This window comes from Pelobates fuscus, chromosome 5 (genome assembly GCF_036172605.1).
Source record: "Pelobates fuscus isolate aPelFus1 chromosome 5, aPelFus1.pri, whole genome shotgun sequence".
Lineage (NCBI taxonomy): Eukaryota > Metazoa > Chordata > Amphibia > Anura > Pelobatidae > Pelobates > Pelobates fuscus.
Genome location: NC_086321.1, coordinates 14,709,943 through 14,717,729, shown reverse-complemented (window position 1 = coordinate 14,717,729; position 7,787 = coordinate 14,709,943).

Genomic DNA, 7,787 nt, shown 5'->3' with positions numbered 1-7,787 from the left:
AGGGCCCTAAAAAGGCCTTGTAGGGGGGCGGGGCCGGAACACCATGCTGACCGGTCGCATGCCGGAGAGGCTCCGGAGCAACCTGGCCTCCTAGGCAAAACTCATAGCCCTGACACTCGTTAAAAGCCCAGGAGACTTACCCACTGCTGTGGACAAGGTGGCTGACCCCGAGATCGGGAGCCTTGGGTCCCCAGAGGGCGGCACAGGGCTTCGGGGGCTGCGGCCTACTCGGGGAGGGAGCGGGTTGGACGGCCGCTGGCCTGTCTCCCTCCCCGGACACCACAAGCCGACTTCATGAAACGCCTGCCGGCCCTGTTCCCTCCCCCATGGACCGGGGGGGTTATCCCGGTCCCTACAACGGAGGGCCCGGGACGTTTGGAGCGTGAGTGGTGGGGAGTGGTAATCCGTGAGTGGTAATCCAGAGGCCTACCTTCTAAGATGGTGGTGCTGCACTCAGCTCCAACAGCTCCTGCCCAATGAAGCTCCAGAGTTGCGCAACTACAAAGCAGGTCCAGGGGTGAGTCGGCCACCTACCCCCGCTGGGAAGACCTTGGCACGGAGAGTGGCCTTAGCCTAAACTGACATCACACCAGCCAAGCAGCGCAACGCCTCTCAAATAAGAAAGGGGAAGCTCAGCTACTACACAGAGTAACCCCTGAAATTGTGGTGGAATCTCGGTAAAAATAAATTTAGTAGGCCGAGATTACCACGTGGCATGTGTACGTGCATATGCTGACGTATCGGTCGGTTGGTTGCACGAGGCAAGATACGATCAGTAGTGTACGGAGCATGTGCAAGAATACCAGATGTAGTATTCCCCTCCTCCATTGTGCTGGACAAGCCATGCGGTCAAGCAGGAAGTTAATTCTTATTTGTATTGATTGGTTAAGAGAATGTGCGGGTGGAGCTTAATATGGGAGGAGTTATGTGCCTATATAAGGAGCCTGCACTATTGTCCGGGGCTCAGAACTTGTTGTATTCTGGTGACATTAGTCCCTCTGAGTCCCAATCGGTGAACCGAATAAAGAATCTCTTCCTTCCTGAAGAAACCTGTGTCCATCTCTCTGTGCTTGGCTTCCGTCAGTTTCTCCGGTATCATTTGGTGCATTGGCCGGGAAACTCATCGTTCAACGGTAGCTGAGAAGCAGAGGCGTGAGACGGTCTATCTTTGCCCACATTATCTACGGCTGCACCCCTGAACTTCTGCGTGGACCTCCCTTCGTCTCGGTGCCACTGGTCTGTTGTCCAGGAGATCATCGGCCTCGACGTAGTAAGTGCTGGGGTGTCCCCGTCGATGAGTGTGAACTCAGGTTCAGGAACGAGGAGGTAAGACGACCGCTGTTTTAGACGGCGGTCCCACTAGGGGTATACCGATTGTGCGGTAGGCCCATAAGGGGTTATTTGTGTACGGAATCTGCCCCCTCTGTCGGAGGGAAGCAGCGAAGGCGCACCGCTCAATTGAACGCTCTTTAGTAAGACCGTTTAATTTGGTTTGGTGTCAGGCGGGGTTCTGTGTAAATAGCCCTAGCCGGACACCGGTGTCTTGTCTAGACTAGCGTTCTAGGGTGTACAATTTGTTCGCTAGGTCGGAGGGACCGGGAGACTAAGCGGCGTCTGTGTAAATTCGGTCCGCTAGCTCTCAACCTATCTTGGCTAAGTGGGAAGGCGTGTAAATTTGGAACCCACTAGACTTTTGATAGAGTAGATAGACTAAAAGGGTTCTGTTGTAAATTCCGCCCTCTAGTTCGCTATATGTGGTGCTTGGGCAGTGTGGCTAACCAAAACGGATGTAGATAGTTTTAGGTAGTCCATCAAGGTACTGGCCAATAGATTAGTTGGGAATTGTATATGTGTTAAAGATTGTTTAGTAACGTGTATATCTTGTTAGATAGCGTGAGCTCTGCCGTCTTGCGAGAGTGTTAATAGTGTGTAGCTGTATTATAGTGCACGGTACCATAACCCTGTATATTTACTGACACTGTATATAAATACTAATAATTGTCGTCTATATTGCATGTCTAACACCATAACCACTATTAATTGTACTGTGACCTTAAATTGTACTTTGACCTATGCTAACCGTACTGTAACTACTGTTTGTAAAGACGATGTTACTGGGGTATGTTATAGACGGGTAATTTATATATAGGGATTATAGCGTGGGTGACGGTATAGTTTCGCCAAAGGGCATAGTATCAGTTACTTAGTGACTGGTGTAACAGCTGTGTGTGTACGGGAATTCCCTGAGTGTTTTTATTGTGTACGTTTCACTTGGTAACTGTACCACGTGGTGCTGTTACCGAGGGAACGGGTGTGACCGTTGAATAGAGTGTGTGTATAGTATTCGTTGGAAACGACGCTCCATTGCTAAGTATGGGCGCGTCGGACTCGACGATTTTGGATCCCTTAGGATGCATGTTGAAGAATTTAAAAAAAGGGATTTACAAAATGTGATTTTGGGGTTAAAATGTCTCCTGCACGTTTGATCACTTTGTGTACTAGGGAATGGCCTACTTTGGTTGCTGCATGGCCGCCACGTGGCAGTTTAGATCCAAATCTGGTACAGCGTGTACACGTGGCTGTATCAGGTAGGCCTGAACTTTACGGACAGTTTCCATACATTGATTGTTGGAGGCAGGCCGTAAACAACTCCCCAAGATGGATCCGGGTATGCCACGAGGAGCAATGTCGCCTCATGGTGGCCAGGACTCGTTTGTCCACTAGGGCCATGGTTACGCCCATTTTGGACACGCCCCCTGAGTCCGAGATCCCTATGCCGCCCCCTTACTTCGCCTCAAGGGGAAGTGATACAGGAAGTTCTACACCCCTTTCCCCGTTGTCCCCATCCGCTTCCTCCTCTAGCTCAGAGACCATCCCCCTCATTACTAAACCTCCCCTTCCGGTACCAACCCCCGTTAAACCCACATATCCTGATTTGGCACCATATCAAGCTTCCGGTCAGGCTTCCTCTAACCCGGCTCGGAATATTTTATTCACTGACCTTCCCCACAATAAAGCTTCCACATCCCCATGCCTTACTACCCCTCGACTGGAACCCCTAACCGATGCCCCTCAACGAAGCCCTGTACTAACCCGACAACTGACCGGTACCCAAAAACCTAAACATTATCAGATGCCACTTCGTTTGACTCCCGGGTCAGCATACCTTAATGATGTAGGTTAAATGGTGTATGCAGACTCAGTCTTCGTATATGTCCCATTCACAACTACCGATCTCTTGAATTGGAAAACCCATAATTCCTCGTATACTGACAAACCACAAGCCATGACCGACCTGTTCACCTCGATAGTCCAGACGCATAATCCTACTTGGGCTGATTGCCAGCAATTACTAATGACATTGTTTAACAACGAGGAGAGGACTAGGATAAACCAAGCGGCCATTAAAGCGCTGGAAGAAGAAGCTCGCACATTAAATCAAGCTAATCCAGCAGCATGGGCCGCAACTCATTATCCTAATGCTGATCCCGAATGGGATGTTAATGGCGCAGACATGGTTCATTTAAAAGCCTATAGAGACGCTATAATTGTTGGCATAAAAGCCGGAGGGAAGAAAGCCATAAATATGTCTAAGACGGCTGAGGTGATACAGAAAGGTGATGAAGCTCCCAGTGTCTTTTATGACAGATTATTGGAGGCATACCGTTTGTATACCCCCTTTAATCCGGAAGCCCCTGAGAATTCCCGAATGATAAACTCTGCCTTTGTCAGCCAAGCCTACGGAGATATTAAGCGCAAGCTACAAAAGTTAGAAGGGTTCGTAGGAATGTCCATCACCCAACTAATGGAGGTAACTAATAAGGTTTATATGAATAGGGAATCAGAGAGTAAGAAAGAGGAAGAGCGCAAGATGCGTAAAAAGGTGGATATGCTAGCGGTAGCGATCGCAGGCGTAGATAGACGGGGCCCGGATAGAGGCTATAGCAAGTGGAATAGGGAACCCCTGAGTAGGAATCAGTGTGCATACTGCAGAGAAGAAGGGCATTGGAGAAGCGAGTGTCCAAAAAGAGAGCAGTACGAGAGAGACCCACCCAGGGCAGGATATGGAAACTTTAGAGGTAGAGCGAGAGGTAGAGGAGGTCCCAGAGGGAGTAATGGTAATGACAGAGGTAGTGTTAGGGAAGACAGATATTATCCCGCAGCGCAAAGGTCCCGCGATAGAGAAGATAGGGACTCCCCCTTGGCCGAGCGGAGCCTATGGTCGAAGTATCAAAAGGGGGAAAAAGGAGTGCATTCATGATTGATACTGGTGCTGAACATTCGGTGGTGACTGACCTAGTTGCTCCTCCATCTGGAAGAACTATCACCGTAATAGGAGCAACTGGAAGAAGTGCTGCAAAACCGGTTCTTAAAAGTCGACAATGTACATTGGGAGGCCACGTAGTGAAACACCTATTCCTTTATATGCCTGAATGTCCAGTCCAATTGCTAGGACGTGATTTGCTATCAGAACTACGAGCGCAGATAACGTTCCTACCAAATGGAACAACATCCTTAAAGTTTAATGGACCTTCAGGTATTATGGCATTATCTGTACCAAAGGAAGAAGAGTGGCGACTTTATACAGCGTTGACTAGCCAAAACCCTAAGAGTGATGAATCCTTATTCAACATACCAGGAGTTTGGGCAGAGAACAACCCACCAGGACTGGCCCGCAATATTCCACCCATTCAAATTGAACTAAAACTTGGGGTTTATCCAGTGAGCCTACGGCAATATCATATCCCGCAGAAGGATAAGAAGAATATTCAATCTTATCTGGATAAGTTCATACGCAATAAAAGTGGCCGAAGTGACTCAGTGGATTCATCACTCCAGGGTTAAACCAGCAGCAGTAGATTCTTGGCAAGCTACAACAAATCCAGAGAATCCCTGCAAGATCCGGTTAAAGCGCACGACTCAGTCGGAGTGACGAGGAAACCTTGCGGATTACAAATTTTATTGTTTCAGAGATTGGTAAGTGAGTGTTTAGACGGCCATAATAACGCCTGTCCGCTCACCAACGTGTTATTAAAAGCCAGGAAAGTCTCGAAGGGACCCCTGTGAAGACGAGCAGAACTCCATTCCCTGCAGCCCTTACAGCCTGGAAGCTGAGGTGCCATCGCACGGACGAAGACAGGAGGCAGCCGACGAAAGATGTGCTAATGATAATGTTTATTTATATGTCTTTTTATATTCAGGAAGGTAGAGGTACCGACACTCCTAGCTGTGAGGTTTGCATTAAGACTACAAGAACAGGTAATCATATTTCCCAGACCCTAATTTGGCATTCGCAATATGAGTGTAAAGGTGATGTGTCTAGGTGTAGATACTTAAATATAGAGTATAGTGTATGCCATTTAGGAGTAGGAGAACCTAGGTGCTTCAATCCGGAGTATCAACCCCGTACAATTTGGTTGACCCTCAGGAATGGAGATCCTCAGGGGACCCTAATAAATAAAACAGTGTTAGAATCCGTACATTCTTCGGGTGTTCCGCTATTTGATGCATGTAAAGCGATATCAAGTGGTAGAAAGCCGTGGATTGTATGTGGGGATCTTAGATGGGAGAGAACGTATGGGTCTAATGATAAATATATTTGTCCCAGTAGTAAAAATAAGTATGTGAGTCCAAGATGCCCAAATAGGGAATAGAATTTTTGCCCATATTGGTCTTGTGTGGGGTGGGCAACTTGGGGACAGACAGCAGACAAGGATATGATTGTTACTAAGTTGCCTACCACCCCATACTGTAAGTCTATGGAATGCAATCCAGTCCATATTCTTATAAATAATCCTGATCAATTCTTAGATAGATATGGTAACTTATTTGGGTTTCAAATATATGGGACGGGTTTAGACCCTGGGACAATATTGTTTATAGGGATAGAGACCGATACTGTAACCTCCCAAACTCATCAGGTATTCCATTCCTTTTATGAAGAGATGAGTGTAGATAATAAGATTCCCCATAACGCTAAAAACCTGTTCATAGATTTAGCTGAGAGTATTGCTGGTAGTCTTAATGTAACCAACTGCTATGTGTGTGGAGGTACTAACATGGAAGACCAATGACCTTGGGAAGCAAAGGAGGTAATGTCCGGTTCTGAGGCAGTTGAACAACTAATATCTTCACAAGCAGATTATCAGATGAGTGTTAGAGGTAAATCTGAGTGGAGATTGAAAACCTCCATCATAGGTTATGTTTGCATAGCAAGGAAAGGAATGATGTTTAATACTTCTGTAGGAGAATTAACTTGTCTAGGGCAAAAAGCGTATGATGAAGATACAAAGAATACAACCTGGTGGTCGGCTTCAAATGTCTCAGAACCATCTAACCCGTTTGCAAGATATGCCAATTTAAAGGACGTATGGTTTGACTTATCCATCACATCTAGTTGGAAAGCCCCAGCAAATTTGTACTGGATCTGTGGTAAGAAGGCCTATTCGGAGTTGCCACAGGACTGGGAAGGGGCATGTGTGTTGGGTATGCTCAAACCATCCTTCTTCTTGTTACCTATTGAAACAGGTTAGACTTTGGGAGTTAAAATCTATGATGTGAATCATAGGAAGAAAAGGGGACCCATAGAGATAGGCGCCTGAGAAGATGATGAATGGCATCCTCAGCGTATTATAGACTATTATGGGCCAGCCACTTGGGCAGAGGATGGTACTTTCGGATATAGAACCCCAATTTATATGCTCAACCGCATTATAAGGTTACAGGCGGTGGTTGAGATAATTACTAATGAGACCTCACAAGCGCTCAATCTTCTAGCGAAGCATAATACCAGGATGAGAACAGCAGTGTACCAAAATAGATTAGCCTTGGATTACCTATTGGCAGTAGAGGGAGGTGTATGTGGGAAGTTTAACCTGAGCAATTGCTGTCTTCAAATAGATGACGAAGGGCAAGCAATAGCTGAGCTTACTAGCCATATGGTTAAACTAGCGCATGTGCCTACTCAGGTATGGAAAGGGTATAATCCAAGTACCGTATATACTCGAGTATAAGCCGAGTTTTTCAGCACATTTTTTGTGCTGAAAAAACCCAACTCGGCTTATACTCGAGTCAATAGTCTGTATTATGGCAATTTGCATTGCCATAATACAGACTGGGGCTGTGGGGGCTGTGAGAGAGCGTTACTTACCTCTCCTGCAGCTCCTGTCAGCTCTCTCCTCCTCCGCGCCGTCCGTTCAGCACCTCGGTCAGCTCCCAGTGTAAGTCTCGCGAGAGCCGCGGCTCTCGCGAGACTTACAGTGGGAGCTGACAGAAGAGCTGAATGGACGGCGCGGAGGAGGAGAGAGCTGACAGGAGCTGCAGGAGAGGTAAGTAACGCTCTCTCACAGCCCGCACAGCCCCCCCCACTGAACTACCAATGCCACTGGACCACCAGGGAAGGAGAGCCCCCCTCCCTGCCATGTATCAAGCAGGGAGGGGGGACGAAAAAAAAATCTAAATAATAAAATATTAATAAGTAAAATAATAATATTACAAATAAATAAAATAATAAAAAATAACAATACAAAATATAAAAATAATAAAAAATAATAATAATTAAATAAAATAAAATAATAAAATAAAAGATATTAAAATAATTAAAAAAATTAATAATAAAATTGCCCACCCCCCACCAAGGCTCTGCAACACACACACACACACACACACTGCACACATACTCATACACACATTCATACACACACTGCACACATACACACACTGATCACACACACTGCACACACACACTGCACTCATACACGCACTCATACACACATACACACACTGCA